Here is an 18,129-nt window from a genome sequence, read left to right on the forward strand (position 1 = left end):
GTGTGTGAGTAATAGTGAGAGCAGTGGGGGAATATGAGTGATGGTGGGTGTGTAAGAGACAGTGTGTGCGTGTATGTGAGCGTCTCTGTGAGTGTCATCACCACTGCTTAAAAATAAGTGTCTTTGGCTTTTACTTTGCTTCATTACTGCATCTGAACATCCCACCACGTGCTGGCTTAATCAGGGCTGATGTCTAGGCCTAGATTTTTTTGATCCAGAGGGGCTGAGCTTTGACCCTGAGGGTCGAAGGGAGGCCCTCCTACAGCCTGATCATACCTGTTGTTGCCTTCGTCTGTCTGGGACCCAGCGTTGTTTTCCTTGTGGGGAGGCAGGCCTGTTCCTGGTGTGTGGACCTGTGCCTCAGAGCCGTTGGCCCAGCCCCAGGCAGCAGAGGGGACATGGGGCCGTGGCCACAGGAGCCACAGGTGGAGGAGCCTCCTTGGGTCGGGGGTCCCCACGCCTGGCTGGGCGTAAGCCACCAGAAGCAAACTTGAGAGACCACTCAGCCCTGTCAGCTCCCTTCTGAGTGCCCACTTTATTGAAACAGGTGTTTTTAAAGTTGTTATAGAGTTAAAATTAACTGAAAAAATATTTTTATTATACAAGTAATTCCCCATAATTGTAGAAAAGCTAGAATATATATATACATGGAAATAATTAAATTCCTAATGATTTCCATTGTAAAAATGTCTTCTAGAGTTTTAGCCATATGGTCAAAGACAATGTACTTTTTTATTTTGCAGAAATAGTTGTTAATAGTCATACTGTTAAATACACATTTTTCCCCATGTGATCTCAAAGGAGAGCATGCCGTGTTAGCAAGGGTATATACATGCTTGTTATGCTTCTGAAAATCTGTTGAAGTCATGGCCAATGTTTGCAAGATGTTCGTTGCTTTGGTTAGTCCATTTGGAACCATTTCACCTTTGCAATGAATTTCTGTTATGTCCCTTAAATGATTTTTGCCCAGTGCTTAGAACTGGCACCTCCCAAGGGGAAACACAGCAGAACCCCAGTGTCGGCAAGTCCAGAAAGTATGTTACTGTGGGGGCGGGGGAGGGGGAGCAGAATCAGGCTACCCAGGAGCTGTGATTTTTGGGGTGTTAACTTTGGATTGCATTTTTGATTGCCAAGCGTTTGTCTCCCTTTTAAGGGATTCCCAGAGATCTTGCAAAAGGCACAGTTGAACTGTCCCCTGGGCCCCCTTTGTGGCCACTGCACTGCGTGCACACATCGCCCGCCTGTCCTGGTCATCTTGGTGACAATAATTAAGATGGGCCGAGGCCTCAGAAACACCAGGAGCCGTGGAAGGACTGCGGGGCGGCGGGGGGAGGGGCAGGTGAAAGTGACGTGAGGAGGAACGTCGGCACGTGCTGTAAACCCTTCTGCTGAATCACTGTTTTCTGAAGGATGCTTCGGGCATCTGGGTGGAAGCTGGGTGAGGAGTGTGGAGTTACGGAAAGAGATTCTGAGGCTCCGCTCTCTGAGCTGGGCCCACGTGGGTGCCCTCACCCCAACTGTGGCTGATGCAAGGGAACAGCCCCGCTGTCCAGGGCTGCCTGTCCTGCTGGCGTCAGGATCCCCGACGTCAAAGCCAAGGTGGCAAGAACTCAGGTCAGGACCTCCGCCCTCAGTCCCCTGAGCCTGCCCTCCATGATGTCGACATCATGTCGGTGAGCAGAAGGCTACCTTCGCCTGGTGCTGCGCTGGGAGCCCGCGGGCGGGTCTGCAGAGCCCACCCAAAGCCCAGGCGCCTAGAGGCCGGGCAATCGCTTGGAAACCCAGTGTCATGTGTGTCAGAGCTGCAACCTTGGTACGTGTGCTGGCTGGGACCAGTGTGATGTGACCTCAGCCTCCTCGGGCCCAGAAACCTGGGGTGCAGTTCAGGCAGGTACACACCAGAGCAGATCTGGGGGACCTCTCCCTTCTGTCGGTGCCATCAGGAGCCATTCTGTATTTTTAGGTCTTCTGGTGGAACCCTTAATGCTTCATTAGCTGGAAAAGGTGTTTTGTGTGTCCAGGGTGAGAACCGCAGTGCGCGCCCGGTGTTTTAATTCCTGCGTCAGGGTTTCCCGAGAGCTGCTTGCAGGAGACCAGGACTGCCTTTGTTGTCTGGCGTGTCTGCTTGTTTTGCTGTTTATTCCTGGTGACTCTGGGAGGGCGCTTAGGTGGCCTGTGACTTCAGTGTAACCTGTGCAGCTGCTCACTGCGACAGTGCTGTAGCCTTGGCAGTAAGCCAGCAGTTGGGCTCAGAGTCGGGCCTCTGGCTGGAACAGCACCGAAGGCGGGTGTGTCCTGAGTAGAGTGTGGTGCTCCACGAGGCTGTCCCACCACTGGCCGTGCTCAGGGAGGTGGCTGCCAAGTTTCTCTGCTGGCGTGGTACCATTTTTCTGTTTGAAGTTGATAAGTAATTTATAAGGAGATAATCTGAGGCCTTAAACAAGCTGCTCCTGGACACTTAACACTGATTTCAGCACCTGTTGATTCTCACCCAAAGCCGTTCTCACTGCGGCGGCTGAACGGTGGTGATGTGCGAGCTTTTTCATTCCATCTGCAGTAGTAGTTGGCATTCTGCTGTGTGTGCTTGTTAGTGTTTATTTATTTGTTCATTTATTGTGAGTGAGGACTCAGGGATCCTAACACGGGGTTATGATCTGTTACTGGCAGGACTTGATTCTGTGGCTCGAGTCGGTGGGATCCCCTCCCGCCTCGTCTCTGTGTCTTCTGGGCTGTCCCCAGGGCTCTGCAGCCCTGCCCTGCCCTGCCTTCTGCACCACAGGGGCTTCCAGGTTCATCTTGGAACTCTCCTACCTTATCCTTGAAATCTGCAATTCACCAGGACTCCTTTTAATGGAGAATATTTTAAAATTAAGCCAAGCCCGGGTGTTATGCGTGTCCTTGCCTCTGGTCCCTCTGGGACTCTGGGAAAGGACTTTTCTGGACTTCCCACTTGTGGTGTGGCCAGTGGTCCCTGGCCTGCAACCCAGCCCATCTCTGTCTCTGTCTCTGTCTCTGTCTGTACGTGGTGATTTCCTTCTGTGTCTCTGTCCTCTTCCTGTGAGGTCGTCAGCCCTGTTATATTGGATTAAGGGCACACTCTGCTCCAGAATGGCTTCATCTTGACTAATTACATCTGCAACAACCCTGTGTCTGAATGAGCGCATTCTGAGAGACTGGTGATTAGGGCTACAAGTTCTGTTTTGGGGGGACACAGCTAAACCCCTAACGTTTCCGTGGGCCTCCGTCCGCCCTGCTGTCTGCCTACTAAAGCCATGTATTCACACTGTGGCCATCAGTTTCCACTCAGCACTGCAGGCTTCAGTTCCACTTCTGTAACTTCCTTCTACACTGAGGGTTCTTGTTTCATCTTCTTAGTGTATGCCCTCATTTGCTCAGTTCTAGGCTGTGCAGAAAGTAGCTTCAGAATTACTGACCTTACCCCCTGCAAAACGCAAACTACTAACCGGAATTCAGTATTTGTTTCCATTATTTTGCTCTTTGGATTGAGAAATACATACGGTCAAAATACGGTGTTTAACAGTTGTTTGGGGAGAGGGTATAGCTCAGTGGTAGAGTGTGTGCTTAGCATCCCGAGGTCCTGGGTTCAGTCCCAGGACCTCCATTAAACAAACAAACAAACAAACAAACCTAATTACCGCTCCCCCCCCCCCCCCCCAGTTTTTAAAAATAAACGTCGTTTAGGATATCGGAGTAACAGTTTGGATTTATTCTTTATCCTTAAACAAGTGGGACTGTGGACACAATTTTTGAAGAAACTGTTTTCACCGGATGTTCCCCTGAGGGAAAGGAAACGAGGGGTGTGAACTCTGACTTCCCTGGCTTTCTGCCTGGAAGCACTTTGGACATCTTGCTTGGTGGAGGAGACAGATTGGAAATTGAGGAAGCCAAAACAGCTGGAATTTGCAAGGCAGAGTATGAGAGAGGAGAGAGGTACGCAGAGAAACAGCTCCTGAGACCAACCTAGGGGCCCTTTTTAGTCTTTGCTTGAATATTAAACTCCGTGACTAGGAGAGGGGGAGCTGCTGTAAATGGAATAGTTCCCAGAGCTCACTGGGCCTTGCCCGCGAGAACGGAGAAACCTCACTGAGCACTGGGCACTTGAGAGAGTTGCCAGAAGGGCCTGTCTCAGTACCAGCCCTCGGGGAGTGACTGCCGCACACCCTGACAGGTCACGAAAGGATCCAGCTGACTTGCAAGCAACTTGGCCACCTGCCCACGAACACTCAATGCTCTTGAAAGGATGAGGACAAAATCCAGCCACTCAGCAACATGCCGCTGCTGTGCAAACGCGCTCAGTGCTGCGGGCCGCTGCCCACCTCTCAGATGCGCATGTTCATTTCATGAGCTGGTGTTGTTTTGACAGTTACATCCTTGGTTAATTTTTTAAGGTGCCATCTGTGCTAATCAAGGTCTTAGAATTTAGTAATGAGCAAATCTATATTTTGGTAATCGATGTATAATTATTTTGCAATGTGCTAGTTTTAGGTGTACAGCATAATGACTCAGTCATATATGCATATTTATCTGTTCTTTTTCAGATTCTTTTCTACTAAAGGTTATTCTAAAGTATTGAATATAGTTCCCTGCATTATACAGTAGGGCCTTTTTGTTATCTATTTTACATACAGTAGTTAGTATCTGCTAATCCCAAACTCCCAGTTTAGCCTTCTCTCCACTTCCCCTTGGGTAACCATGCTTTGTTTTCTGTCTGTGAGTCTATTTCTGTTTTGTATATAAGTTCATTTGTATCTTTTTTTTTTAGATTCCACATATAAGTGATATCATTTGATATTTGTCTTTGTCTGACTTCACTTAGAATGATGATCTCTAGGTCCATCCATGTTGCTGCAAATGGCATTATTTTATTCTTTTTTATGGCTGACTAGTATTCCATTTTATAAATTTATCTCATCTTCTTTATCTAGTCATCTATCAATGGACATTTAAGTTGCTTCCATGTCTTGTCTATTGTAAATAGTGCTGCTATGAACACTGGGGTGCATGTATCTTTTCAAGTTAGAGTTTTCTCCAGATATATGTCCAGGAGTGGGATTGCTGGATGATGTAGTAACTTTACTTTTAGTTTTTTAAGGACTCTCCATGCCATTTTCCATAGTGGCTGCACCAAACTACATTCCCACCAACAGTGTAGGAGGGTTCCTTTCATATTTTTTTAAATCATGCTTCCTTGCAAAAGTTTTATGTGTTTAAACAAACCCTTCTGATTTGAAAAGAAAGCAGGAGTAGGGGAGAGGGTGTAGCTTAGTGGTAGAATGTGTGCTTAGCATGCATGAGGCCCTGGGTTCAATCCCTAGTACCGCCATTAAATAAAGAAGCAAACAAATAAATAAATCTAATTACCTCCCCACTAATAAAGAAAGAAAAGATGGAAGGAAGGAAGGAACCAGGAGTAACTGTGTAAATGTAAGATAAAGTAGATTTTAGAGCAAAGACTATTACCAGGGATGGGGGGACATTACATAATGATAAAAAGGTCAGGGAAGAAAATACAGCAATCCTAAATGATGATGCACCAAACTGCAGAGTTTCAAAACACTTGAAGCAAAAACTGACGTAAGTGGAAGGAGAAATGAACTGCACAATTGTAACTGGAGAAGTCAGCCTTCCTCTCACTTAGTAATTGAAAGCGTGAGTGCACAGAAAGTCAGCCGAACACCTTCAACCAACAGGACACTATTGGCATGTACAGAACACTTCACCCCATGACAGCAGCACACAGATTCTTTTTAAGTGCCCATGAGCATTCTCCAAGATAAACCATATCCTAGAACAGACCTCAAAACAATTAAAAGAATTGAAATATTAGAGTGTGTTACCTGACCACAGTGAACTCAAACTAGAAATCAGTAACAAAAAGATGACAAGAAAATCTCCAAACACTCGCAGATGAACACATTTCTAAATGAACCTTGGGTAAGAGGAAAACTCAAGGGACATTTTTAAAAAAAGACATTGAAGTAAATGAAATGCAAATATATCAAAGTGTGCGGGGTGCAGCTAAAGAAGCGTGTGAGGGAAATGCATAGCACTGAATGCTTGCGTTAGGAGTCTCCGTGCTGAGTGTGTGCCCATGTCCTTAGACAAGCTTGGAGGTCCCCCTCTTACAGGAAGCCACCCTGATTACCTTTCCTGCCAGCCCACCCTGCATCCCTGAGAATGCAGCTCCCCTACCCCATCAGAGTCTGTCCTGGATGTCTCCCCCAGGAGACTGGGAGCAGTTCCATGGGGGCAGCAAAGAGGCTGTAAGGTAATTTCATTTCTCCTTGCAGGACCTCAAAATGCTTTTGTAGGACCAGCAGTTTAATAAATGTTGAAAACCAAATGGCTTTGTTTTCCTTCTATTTTAGCAAGTTTGTTTTCATGTCTTCAGGTTGAAATCATAGATACCAGTAAGGGGGGTCTAACAGGTTCTCTGGATCCCTCCACCCGAGGGCCCCGCATACTCATGCACTTTGGCAAGCAGTTCCTCCTTTTCACGAGCACGTAGGGGCTGCTTCGAAATCCCTGAGACTCCGTCAAGCACTGACGCTCTCTGTCCCCAGCCTTGGAGCCTGGCCTGCTCGGGCATTTACGGTGGCGGCCGCAGCTTCGTGGGCCCCCACTCTTCCAGGTCGTCTGCTGGCTGCGGGCTACCAGGGCATCGCGGCGGCCAGGGGGGAGCTGCTGCAGGTGGCCAGGAGCCTGGTGTGTGCCCCTCGGGTGTGTGGCCTTCCTGGGGGGGGGATTCTGCATCCACTTCCTGGGGTGGGGTTAGGGGGGCTTTCCTTTCCAGCCAGTGATTCTCAGTCCTGGGTCATCACAGGGCATTTTATGAACAGACTCCTTTTCCCAAACCCCTGTCACACCTCGGCCCATGGGGCAGTGGGGGCTGGTGGCTGACACGGACCTTCTCCCTCAGCTGCGAGGCACGATCCTGCAGTATGAGGGGACACTGATGGAGGTGATGCCCGAGGTCTGCCGGCTGCCTTGGCACAAGTATGGCCCCCCCAGTGAGCATGGCACCTCCTTGGGTGCACGGGGGGCGGGGGCAGTGTCAGCCCGGCCGCAGGGAGGGAGACCAATTGGGCAGTCACTGACAAGGTTGCCATCTTTTTTCCCCGCCGGGAGGAGGTGGGGGCCAACCAGAGCCTGAGTGTCTGCAGCCTTTCAGCCAGGAGCAGGCTGCAGGAGGGTGTGTGGGAGTTGTGGGGCGGGGGTGACAGGGCTCTGAACCCTGTGCACCTCAGCTCTCCTGCAACACCAGGATCCTGAACATCACTGACCAGGGAGGGGAGGGGAGCTCGACTGCCAGGTCCAGCTGCCCGCCGGGCTTGACCGGCCCAGGCCTGGGGGCAGCTCCACGCAGGGTGCAGCCCGTCTGTCACACTGACTGGCCGGCTATAGGGCCCTGGGGCGGGGGTGCCCTGCGGGGTGCCAGACCTGCACGGCCTGAACAGCGCTGGTTTGGGGATCCCCACACAAACAGCCTTCGTGATCTCAGAAAGCATCATCCACGATAAAACTGGACTGCAGGAACCCTTGTCTGGAACAAAACTGCCTTTTGTCTTGTATCCATTAATACTTCCCTGAGAGCTGGATGACTGCCTTGCTAAGTGACTTGAGCCCACATGTGGACCACCCATGGGAGACTGCTCTGATGGGCAGTCGGCTGGTGAGGCTGAGCCCCCAGGGCTGTTGCTGGTGTCTCGGGAGACGGCGAGGTGACCCATTCAGCCGCTGGGGAGGGAAAGGACCGTCGGTGAGCCTGGCTCGGGAGCCTGAGTCCATTGTCAGAAACAGATGGTAACACTGGGGTCATAAAACTGGTGCTCAGATCCTGGCCAGAGGGGGACATTTTTAATGTCGGAGATGAAGCCATTTAGGCCAAATCCAGAGCTGGTCTGGGGCAGAGCTGTGGACTTCAGGGCCGCTCCCTGCATGTCCTCACCCCACTGTGTGGCCAGGCCCGTGGCACCTTGTGCGCCTCGTGTAGATGACATGGTGTTGCTGGGGGCACCCTGCCCTTTAGTGCCTGCTGGGGGACTACACGTGTGGAGGAACATCCCCCCGGGAGGGTCTGAGCTCACGCTGGGTGATACTGAGGCCTGGGGGGTGGATGGGGTGGGCGGTGGACCACGAGAGGAAGCGATGGCCTCTTGGGCGGGCAGGGCCATGGGTCCTTGTGGGTCAGCACCCTGGGCCGACCTGTTGGGGTGAGGGGTTTGAAACCTCTTAAGTCTCTGACTTTGTCCCTCTCGGGGTTGTTTTGGCTTTTCCACGTCTTCTGTGTGACTACCCATTCTGGAGTCAGCTCGGGGAGTTCTGACTGGGTCAGCACTGACTGTCGGATTGAGTCAGGCGACATTGACTTTCTGTCCAGGCTTCACGCCTTGTGTCTTTTCCTGCCATATCACAAGGTCCAGGGCCTCCAGGACAGCAGTGGAGACTCGCTGTCTCGCTTCTTGGGGGAAGCTGTGCGGGTGTCACCACCCAGTAGGAGTTTATCTGCAGGGCTTTGCTGGATGTCCTTTATCAGATTAAGTACACTCCCCTCTGTGCCTGTGAAGTGAGTTTTATCAATTACCTTTCCTATATCTGCTGGCCATGATGCCTCCTCGGAAGATACAGGCAAACCTGGGAGACATGGCGGGTTTGGCTCCAGACCACCGCAAAGAAGCGAGCCCCCTGACTTGTTTGGTTTCCCAGGGCATGCAAAGTTATGTGTACACTAGACTGTAGTGTGTTAAGTACATAACAGCATTATGTCTTAAAGAACGTACACACCGTAATTAAAAAACACTTCATTGCTGAAACATGCCAACCAACATCTGAGCCTTCAGCAAGTTGTGACCTTTTGGCATAGTGACATCCAAGACCACTGCTCACAGGTCACCCTAACAAATATAATAATGAACTTTAAAATGGGGGCAGGGTGTAGCTCAGTGGTAGAGCGTGTGCTTAGCATGCACAAGGTCCTGGGTTCAATCCCTAGTACCTCCATCTAAAAACAAACTAAATAAATAATTACCTCTCCACTTGGCTAAATACATAAATAAATTTTTAATTATAAAATAGAAAAGGGTTTAAAAATTAAGGGAGGAGGGTGTAGCTCAAGTGGTAAAGTGTGTGCTTAGCATGCACGAGGTCCTGGGTTCAATCCCCAGTACTGCTATTAAAAATAAATAGATAGATAAACAAATAAGTAGATAAATAAGAAAATCCAAGGCCCCAAAGCAAAAACAAAAATAATATAAGGGGGAAAAAATCTAAAAAAAAGTTTCTAAGTTTAAACTATTGTAAGGATGACCACGATGTGACACAGAGGCGGGAAGTGAGAAGATGCTGTTGGGGAAATGGCACCTGTAGACTTGCTTGATGCGGGGTCACCACAAACTTCAATGTGCAAAACACACAGTGTCTGCAAAGCACAGTAGCACGAGCTCTGTCTGCACAGGGCTGACAGAGACAAGAGGCTCTGGAGCTGAGGCCCAGGGCCCAGGTGGTGCTGGGCTCAGGAGATGGGTGGCCATGCCCATGTGGGCACAGTGGCCGTGTCAGAGGATGCTCCTGCCAGGGACCCCAGGGGGCACCCTGGGGCATCTCCTGCCCCTCCAGCCTCCCCCAACCCCAGACTCAACCCCCACCACCACAGGCATCCTGGAGATCTTCCAGCTCCAGATGAAGGACGTCGTCGAATACGCGGAGCTGAAGACAGCGTGCTTCCAGAACCTGCGGGAGGTGGGCGACGCCGTCCTCTCCTGCCTGCCCCACCAGCGGAGCCTGGTGGGCGCCCAGCCCCGCCTGGGTCTGGCGGGCCCCGCCCCGGGGTGCTGGGAGGGGGAAGATTTAGAGGCTTGATTTATTGGGATCATTAATAAGGGAAGGGGAGCAAGGGTTTTCTTCATGACTATTTAGACTTTAATTTGAATTTGTTTCCTACAATTGAAAAACAAAAAAATTTCAAATTAAAGGTAAACTTTTTTTTTCCTATTTGGAAATATGATTTTTAAGCTTTAACAAATCATGGCATCATTTTTTTTATTCCTATGCTATTTTTTCTCTGCATATGATGTTCTATTTCTCTCTATATAAATTTCTAAAAACTACCATTGAGTTTTTTCTATTCTGTTCAAAACCCATTCTATTAAATAAAATTGGAAATTTTGAAAAATCATTTAAAAAAAAGAAAAACAGATATGCAATGGAGTTCATCGTTAAAGAATGGTTTACTCTGTGAGCATCGTCAATGTTTTATTATACAGTATTTGCTGCATCTAAATGAACGTATGTGACACACGTAAGGTGTAGATCGCCGTTGCCCGGGAGCGCTGTCTGTGATGGAGAGTTCGGAGCTGAGGCTGTTGAGCCCTTGAAGTGCGGCTCCACGTGACGGAAGAACTGATTTTTAAATTTTATTGAATTTTAATTATTTTACATTTAAATAGTTGCATGTGCCCCATCCCTGCTGTGTGGAGAGCCTGATAAGCAGACACTAGGAGCCCCTCAGCACTAAGAAATCATGTGTGGGACACCCGCTTTCTCCACTGATTGCCTCTGGTGTCATTTAGCCTGTCCCTCTGTCCCCTGTAGGTCATGTCCACGGACAGCTCTGAACTGAGGGCCTAGTGAGTGTGACACGGGCTCTCACGGGCCTCGCTCTGCGTCTCCCTCAGGACTGAGGAGCGGGGCGTTTTCCCTGCTGTTAAATGCTCCCTTCGTGTCATGTGTCCATTTTACTATAATCTGTGTATCTTCTGTGTTACATTTGATGCACACACCTCTCCCTGTCTGTGGCTTGAGTTGTCACTCCAGTAGTGGTGGTATTTGATAAACTGATACTCTTTGAATATAGTCACTTGTTTTTCATGGTTAACACATTTTGTGTCTCTTAAAAGAAGTCCTTTACTACCTAGGAGCCGTGGAGATATTCTTGCATTTTTCCGTGTACACGTTGCAGGTTTTGCTTTCTACGTTTCAGTTTTAATCCCTCTGGGGTTGGTTTTGGTGTCCGATATGAGACGTGGAGGAAGTTTCTTTGTCCCTCCCTGGGGGGGTGACCAGTTGTCCCTCCTCGAGTGGCTGAAGGGCGATGCCTCTCCTTGCTGGTCCCCAGGGTCACTCTGTCCCCCTGCAGCTCCCGGTGGACACGCTGCTCTGTCTCCTGGCTTTCTTCCACGTTCCACTGGTCTGTGCATCTGTCCCTGGCTTCCAGCTCATAGCCTTATGCATTGTAGCTCTAACTTCAGTCCTGATGCCGGACAGGACGTGTTCCTGACCTCATGTCTTCAAGCACCTTCTGCCTCTTCGTGGATCCTGGTTCTGCTTTGGAAGGATTAGAATCAGCTTGTCAAATAGATTAAAAAAGCATACTGGGATTTCAGTGGGAATTGCGTTGCCTTCTAGATCCGTATACGGAGGTCTTTGCTCTGTTGCTGCTTTGGTGCTTATTTGGCGGCGGGTGATTAGGTTTATTTATATATTTTTAGAGGCGGTACTGGGGATTGAACCCAGGACCCTGTGCATGCTGAGCACACGCTCTACAACTTGAGCTGTCCCCTCTCCTCCTGCACTGTTGCTTCTTAAAGCAGTCTCTTGTCTCCAGGGCCCTGGCAGCTTGGCAGGGGCAGGGTTGCGTTTTGCAATGACCGAGACCAGGGTGCCCTGTACGCTGTGCTGGGCATGACAGTCAGACTGCCGGGCCTGTAGGGGGCTGGCTGTGCCACAGGACTGGCCGCCTCACACCTGTGTCTGCAAAAACCAAAGCATGCTGGGTACAACCTCTGGTCAGGATCCACATCTTCCAGCTTTCCTTCTGCTGCTCTGCTCCAGGGAGACCCTTTCCAGAGAGAGGGGACCCCCAGGCCCTCATTGTCCTGCCCCCTGTGACTCGCATGGCCACCCTGACCTGTAGCACTGGTGGCGGGGAGGTGGCGTGTGGCTCCCTGAGGAGCTGGTGTCCAGGGACAGCTGAGGGAGAGCTGAATCTTCACCCTAAATACATGTGAATGTTTTACAACCGAGTAAGTTAGGGAATATTCCTTTAAATAGTAATCACTTATCATGAAATTGAAATGTTTAATACAGGAAAGTTCCCCTCACATGTGGCTTTTTCTGAACACACACACATAAAGCACAGCCTTGTCCATGTGTGTCCAGGCCTGAAGGTGCCCCTTGGTCACTGGCCCCAGGGCAGGGCAGGGGCCGCCCTGTGGGATTGATCGGGTTGGTGGCGGGGACCCCTTAGAGGCTGCTGTCTCTTCTGGTCCTGCTGCCCTTTTAGGAAATAAGATTTAACTGTCAAAAGCTTTTCCTTTACAAAATAGAAAATGTCAAGGATGCCTTGTATGAACAAAAAATAATTATGGAAGCAAACTAATTTAGGAGTTTGGGACTAACAGATGCACACGGCTACATCTGAAATACATACCAAGGGCCTACCGTACAGCACAGGGGACTGTATTCAGTCTCTTGTAATAACCGACAATGGAAAAGTATCTGAAAAAGAAGAGAGATATACATGTATAACCAAGTCACTCTGCTAGACACATGAAACTAACACAACTTGTAAATCACTACACTTTAATCTTTTTAAAAATTCTAGTTTTCAGATGATTGATTTTCTTCAGCAAATGTTTCCTTGCTGACTTTTCATTGTTCTGTCTGAAATAACTGAAGATGGGTTGGGTTCACTGGTGATTAACCTACAAATGGGTAACCTTGATGATAAAATAATCTTAGCACATCTCATTACAGACAATAATATAATACAATAAAATAATTATATTCTGTTCCACATGAGAAAAATATAATTATGGAACCATAGGAGTTTGAAGCTGGAGGGGCAGAACTCATATCTCATCAGCTGAAAGGAGTTGTCAGGGCAACACCTGGACATTTGTTGGCTTCTGGAAGGAGTGTGATCCTGTGTTAGACACTTTGGAAAAGAGGGGGGAGGGTATAGCACAGTGGTAGAGCGGGTGCTTACCATGCACGAGGTCCTGGGTTCAGTCCCCAGCACCTCCAGTAAAATAAATAAATAAATCTAATTACCTCCCCACAAAAAATAAAAAAATAAATAAAAATAGTAATGAAAAATACCTAGGGAAAAAAAAAAAAACCTTTGGTAAAGAAAAATCTGGGACCGATGAGATCCTTACCTGCCCAGACCCTTAAATTCTTGTTGTCTATCCCTGGACACAAGCACAGCCTTTCTGAGGTGTCTGGGACTCTCACAGGCCCCCCAGCCCTGGGAGACCGGCCCCCACAGCGGACGGACCTTCCAGCTCTCAGGAGGTGGGTGAAGGCTGGGCCCCGCTGCCCCACTGACACACATCCTTGGTGTCTCCTTCCTTGTGGGCCTGGGTCTCAAGTCTGCACTGTGTAATGACTCCCCTGAGTGAGGAACGTAGCACTGGGCATCTAGAAAAGATGTTATGAATAGCTGTCAGTTGATCTTAAAGCTTTGACTTATGAGTGGGTGGCTACTTTTGAAACATAGATAAAAAGATGACCTGCAGCCAAGCTCAGTGCGGCCTCCTCAGCTCCAGCCTGGAATTCTGCACTGTTGCTTTGGTCCTTCTAGAAATAGAGGTAATGTCTTCCAGTTGGTCCACCGGGTGGACTTTGGAAGGTGGAAGACACCTGGCTCCTCGAACTCCATCCCATCACATCCAGACTCTAGACACCGACCTCTCCTTGGTGGTGATTTTCGTGTCTCCAAGGAAAGTGGTGGCAAAGTACATTTGGCATCCATGTGGGCTCCCACTAATATAGATGGAGATGTTAAGGGTGGATGTGGCCTTCAAATTGCCACAAATTAGACAAATGGGTTTGCCATCCCCCAGCTGCCGGGGACACCGTGACTGTGGTGAGGCCCCAGGGTGCTGGTGGCCCTGGCTGGCACCGGGAATTTGTTCAGTAACTGACGGTGTTGACCTGGCTCTGAATCTCTGCTTTCTGGAGAAGGGCTGTTTCATTTTGTTTTTCAAAATCTGCCGTCTAAACCCAACCTGAAATTTTTCGCAATGTAGTTTATTCTTTTTAACTTGTATGTGTGTATACTTGTTAAACTTTTTGTTTTACAATAGTTTTACACTGCTTTGTTTTGTTTTTTTTTTTAATTGATGTATAGTTAGTTACAGCGTGTCAATGTCTGATGAATAGCACAGTGTCCCAGTCATGCATTACATACATATATTCATTTTTATATTCTTTTTTATTAAAGGTTATTAGAAGATATTGAGTATTGTGCTGTACAGAAATTTGTTTTAAGTATTTATATATATATATATATATAGTTTTATATATAGTTAATATTTGCAAATTTCAAACTTCTGAATTTATTCCTTCTCAGCCCCTATTTCCCCACTACCAGTAAGAGAAGATTGTTTACTAACTCCGTGAGTCTGTTTCTGTTTTGTCGATGAGTTCATTAGTGTCTTTTTTAGATTCCACATATGAATGATATATGGTGTTTTTCTTTCTCTTTCTGGCTTATTTCACTTAAAATGACACTCTCCAAACCCACCCACATTGCTGCCTGCTTGTTTCTAATGCTGACTTTTATAGCCGCTCACCGTCTTTCTGTGGTTTGGTTTGGGGGCAAAAATTTGAGCTCATTGGCTGTGGCAGCAGGAAGCAGCAAAAATGGCTGGATGGCCCGTCTGGAGGGGCACCGCTGGTAGGCAGGTGCTTTACCACCAGTAGAGACCCCTGTCTGTGTGGCTCTGTCCCCATGATGCCACCCATTGGCCAGGCCACTTCCTTGCACTCAGTCACCTTCCAAATGCCCTCCTGCCCTGCTGGCGCAGGCTGGCCGATCACCCGTCTCCACTTTGCATTTTTTGCTTGCCAGTAAATATGTCCTGGAGACCACAGCACATGAGTGGTGACATTCCTCTACCTTTCTGTAGATGCATAGGCTCCCACAGACACCACCCTCGTTCCTGTTTGCAAGCTGTGCCTCACCATCCGGTGCTCTCCTTCCTTGAGCATGTCCCCCCCCAACCCCGCCACACATACACACTTCTAGAGGAGGCCTGGGAACAGCTCGTGTGCGTGCTGGCTCCGAGTGCACCTGTCACATGTATTCTGCGCACAGGATTCAGGCACAGGTGACCAGGAGCTTGGGGGGTCAGCCTCCCTCTGGGGGGTTCTGGTGGAGCCGGGGATGGCTGCTGACCGCTGCATTAGGTGTCTGTTAGGTGACAACAGGACCCTCACCTGTTGGGGACAGAAAGCCTTCTTTCCCTCCTCTCGGTCTTAGCTTTGCTGTCACCTTGGGGGAGCTCCTCAAGGGAAACTCTTGGCAGTCATATGCTTTGACTCTCTGATTTCTGTTTAATAACCTGCTTTATTATGGTTGCAGGTTAGGTGCAGAGTAGGAGGTGCAGGAACTCATGCTCATCTTCTGCCCTGAGGTGAAGGCACCAGTCGGGGGAGCCTTCCTGTTTGCGGGCCCCAGACTCGGGAAGGGTGCCCTGTGCTTGACCATCTGTGGATGAACGGTGGGGCTCTGGGAGTTCTGTCACCCCTGTGATGCTGGAAATAAATTTTTCTCCACACTGGGTTCTCCTGGAGAATGGATGGGCCTTGCGTGGTGTAGGGTGTCATCGCCTCTCTAAAGCAGCTAGTGACACAGCAGCACGTTCAGGGCCACCGCTCAGAACTTTGTCTGGGGCTCTGGGGACACTGGTGCCATCCCTTCCTCCTGCCTCCTGCCCTGTTTGCACAGGAAGTGCCTTCTTTCTGCCTGTGCAGGGAGGGCTGTCAGGCCATCAGTGCCGGAAAGCAAAGGCCACGTTCAAGGCTGGGTTTGTGCGTGTCCACACTGAAATTAGTCAAAAGTAAGTAAACTGAAAATTCAGTTCCTCAGCCACATTCCAAGGACTTGATCACCGCAGGTGGCCGGCAGCTACCTCGGTGGACAGCCGAGAACATTTCCACCAGCCCCGAGACTCCATTTATTTTACACTAAGTGACAAAGATGTGCCTTGTTTTCAGCACTGATTTCTTTGTCCATCTTTGCTGTGAGATAAATGACCTAATGTGACCTTCTCTCTCTGTTCTGGTCTTTAGAAGTATGTGACCTGATGCACGCAGCCCCTTTCCAGAACAGCTTGCCAAGAGTCCACATGAAAGGTGAACCAGTGTCCTCTGACCAGGGTGGGGAGGCACATCTGTGTGGCCAGAGGGCTCAAGGCGTTTTGTTTTGAGTTTAGTGCCTGTTCATTGGGATAATGGGTAATTTAATATAGTTAACTGAGTATTGAATCACTGAAGTATTTAGGGCTGAAATGATGCTTGGATGTGCGTCAGAAAAGCTTGGGGAGGGGGAGACGGTACAGCTCAGTGGTAGAGCGCGTGCCTCGCCTACACAAGGTCCTGGCTTCAGTCCCCAGTATCTCCATTAAAATAAATAAGCCTCATTTCCCCCCACCCCCCAAAAAAACCCCAGAATCGCATAGGAGCAGGGATGTTGAGTATCTGTCCAACAAGAGTGGCAGGAGTTCGTGACCCTTGCAGCAGATGGGCACAGAGGGTTCACTGTCCTGTGCTCTGCTTTTGATTACTTTGGATTTTTCAATACATTGTTGGTTGCATTTGCATTTCTCTAATTATTAGCGAAGTTGAGCATCTTTTCATGCGCAGTTTAAAAAATAATGACAAATACTGGTGATGTAATAGAAAAGAACAAATCTGACTCCACATTAGATCTGTTCCTTTTCCTTTAACCCTGTGCCCTGTTTTCCAGGCGCAGCCTTGCCGGCTCTGCACCTTTTGGGAAACAATGTTGCCTGTAGCCTGAAATAGGAGAGCCTGTTCTCGGGGCGCTGGCCTTTAAGGCTGTCAGCACTTCTGCACTCCTGGAACAACAAGCTGCAGACTAGAAAGTAACATTTGTTTTGTTGGCGGTTTTGCAGGAGCACCATGGCCTGGCGCACGCGGACAGCTGCGGGAACAAAGAACTCCTACAGCAAGAAGTTTACAACAACTAACACGCACCCCGCCTTTTTTTTTTTTTTTTTGTATAGAATGAGCCTGTATTCTGACTGGGGGAGGATGGTTCTCCAAGGCATTAGTTGGCCATCCTCTCAGTCAGCTGGCTTTCCAAATAAAGTTGCCATTCTTTGCCCCAACACCTCTTCTTTTGATTTATTGGCCTGTCGTGCAGTGAGCGGAGTTTGGACTCGGTAAGTTTCGCACATACAGCAAAGCGATTCAGTTATACATGTAAATACTTATATATTTCTTGTCTTCAGATTTTTCTCCATTATATGTCATTAAAAGAAATTGAATATCATTCTTTGTGCTCTACAGTAGGACCTTGTTGTTTATTTTATATAGAGTCATGTGTATCTGTTAACCCCAAACTCTTAACTTATCCCTCCCCCGCCCTGTGCCCTTTGGGAACCATAGTTTGTTTTCTGCGTGCAGGAAGCATTCTTAGAAGCAGATTCCGGTGAGCTATAGGCAATGTACATTTAAAATTCTGGTAGATATTGCCAAATGGCTTTTCAGAAAAGACCGTACACCTTCACGCACCCACCAACATTTGGGCCAGCTCTGTGCATTATCAGCCATTTTTCTTTTTTGACAATCTGAGAGGACAGATTCTCACTGTTGCTTTAATTTGCTTTCCTTTTGTTAGGATTGAGGCTGGGTATCTCTCTGCCTCCCCCTCCCAGAACACAGAGACATCCTTGCTCATTGGAAAATACACATACAGAAAAAGCAAATTTCTACTGTATAGCACAGGGAACTATATTCAATATCTGGTAGTAACCAACTATAATGAAAAAGAATATGAAAAGGAATATATGTATGTACATGTATGACTGAAACATTAGGCTGTGCACCAGAAATTGATACATTGTAACTGACTATACTTCAATTAAAATTTTTTAATTAAAAAAAGAAAATACACATACAGGAACGTGCACAAAGCTTTATTTTATGTGTGTGTGTGTGTGTGCGCACACACACACATTAGTGAATAGATACCAAGCAAACACTTGGGCAACCATCACTCAGGTCAAGAAACAGAACACGGAATGTGACAAGCACCCCAAAGCATACCCTGCTCCCAAGCTCCTCTCTGATCATAAG

General features: G+C 48.3%; 1 long non-coding RNA gene across 4 annotated transcripts in view; it reads left to right on the top strand.

Moving 5' to 3' along the window:
* Positions 1 to 17,159, top strand: part of LOC116151593 (uncharacterized) — a 40,448-nt gene extending 23,289 nt beyond the window's left edge. For all 4 annotated transcript variants that reach the window (XR_010378639.1, XR_010378640.1, XR_004135142.2 and 1 more), the window contains 2 exons: positions 16,099 to 16,161; positions 16,944 to 17,159. This is a non-coding gene — a long non-coding RNA (uncharacterized LOC116151593). The remainder of the gene's footprint in view (positions 1 to 16,098; positions 16,162 to 16,943) is intronic.
* The last annotated feature ends 970 nt before the right edge of the window (positions 17,160 to 18,129 follow it).

Source organism: Camelus dromedarius, chromosome 31 (genome assembly GCF_036321535.1).
Source record: "Camelus dromedarius isolate mCamDro1 chromosome 31, mCamDro1.pat, whole genome shotgun sequence".
NCBI classification, from domain to species: Eukaryota; Metazoa; Chordata; class Mammalia; order Artiodactyla; family Camelidae; genus Camelus; species Camelus dromedarius.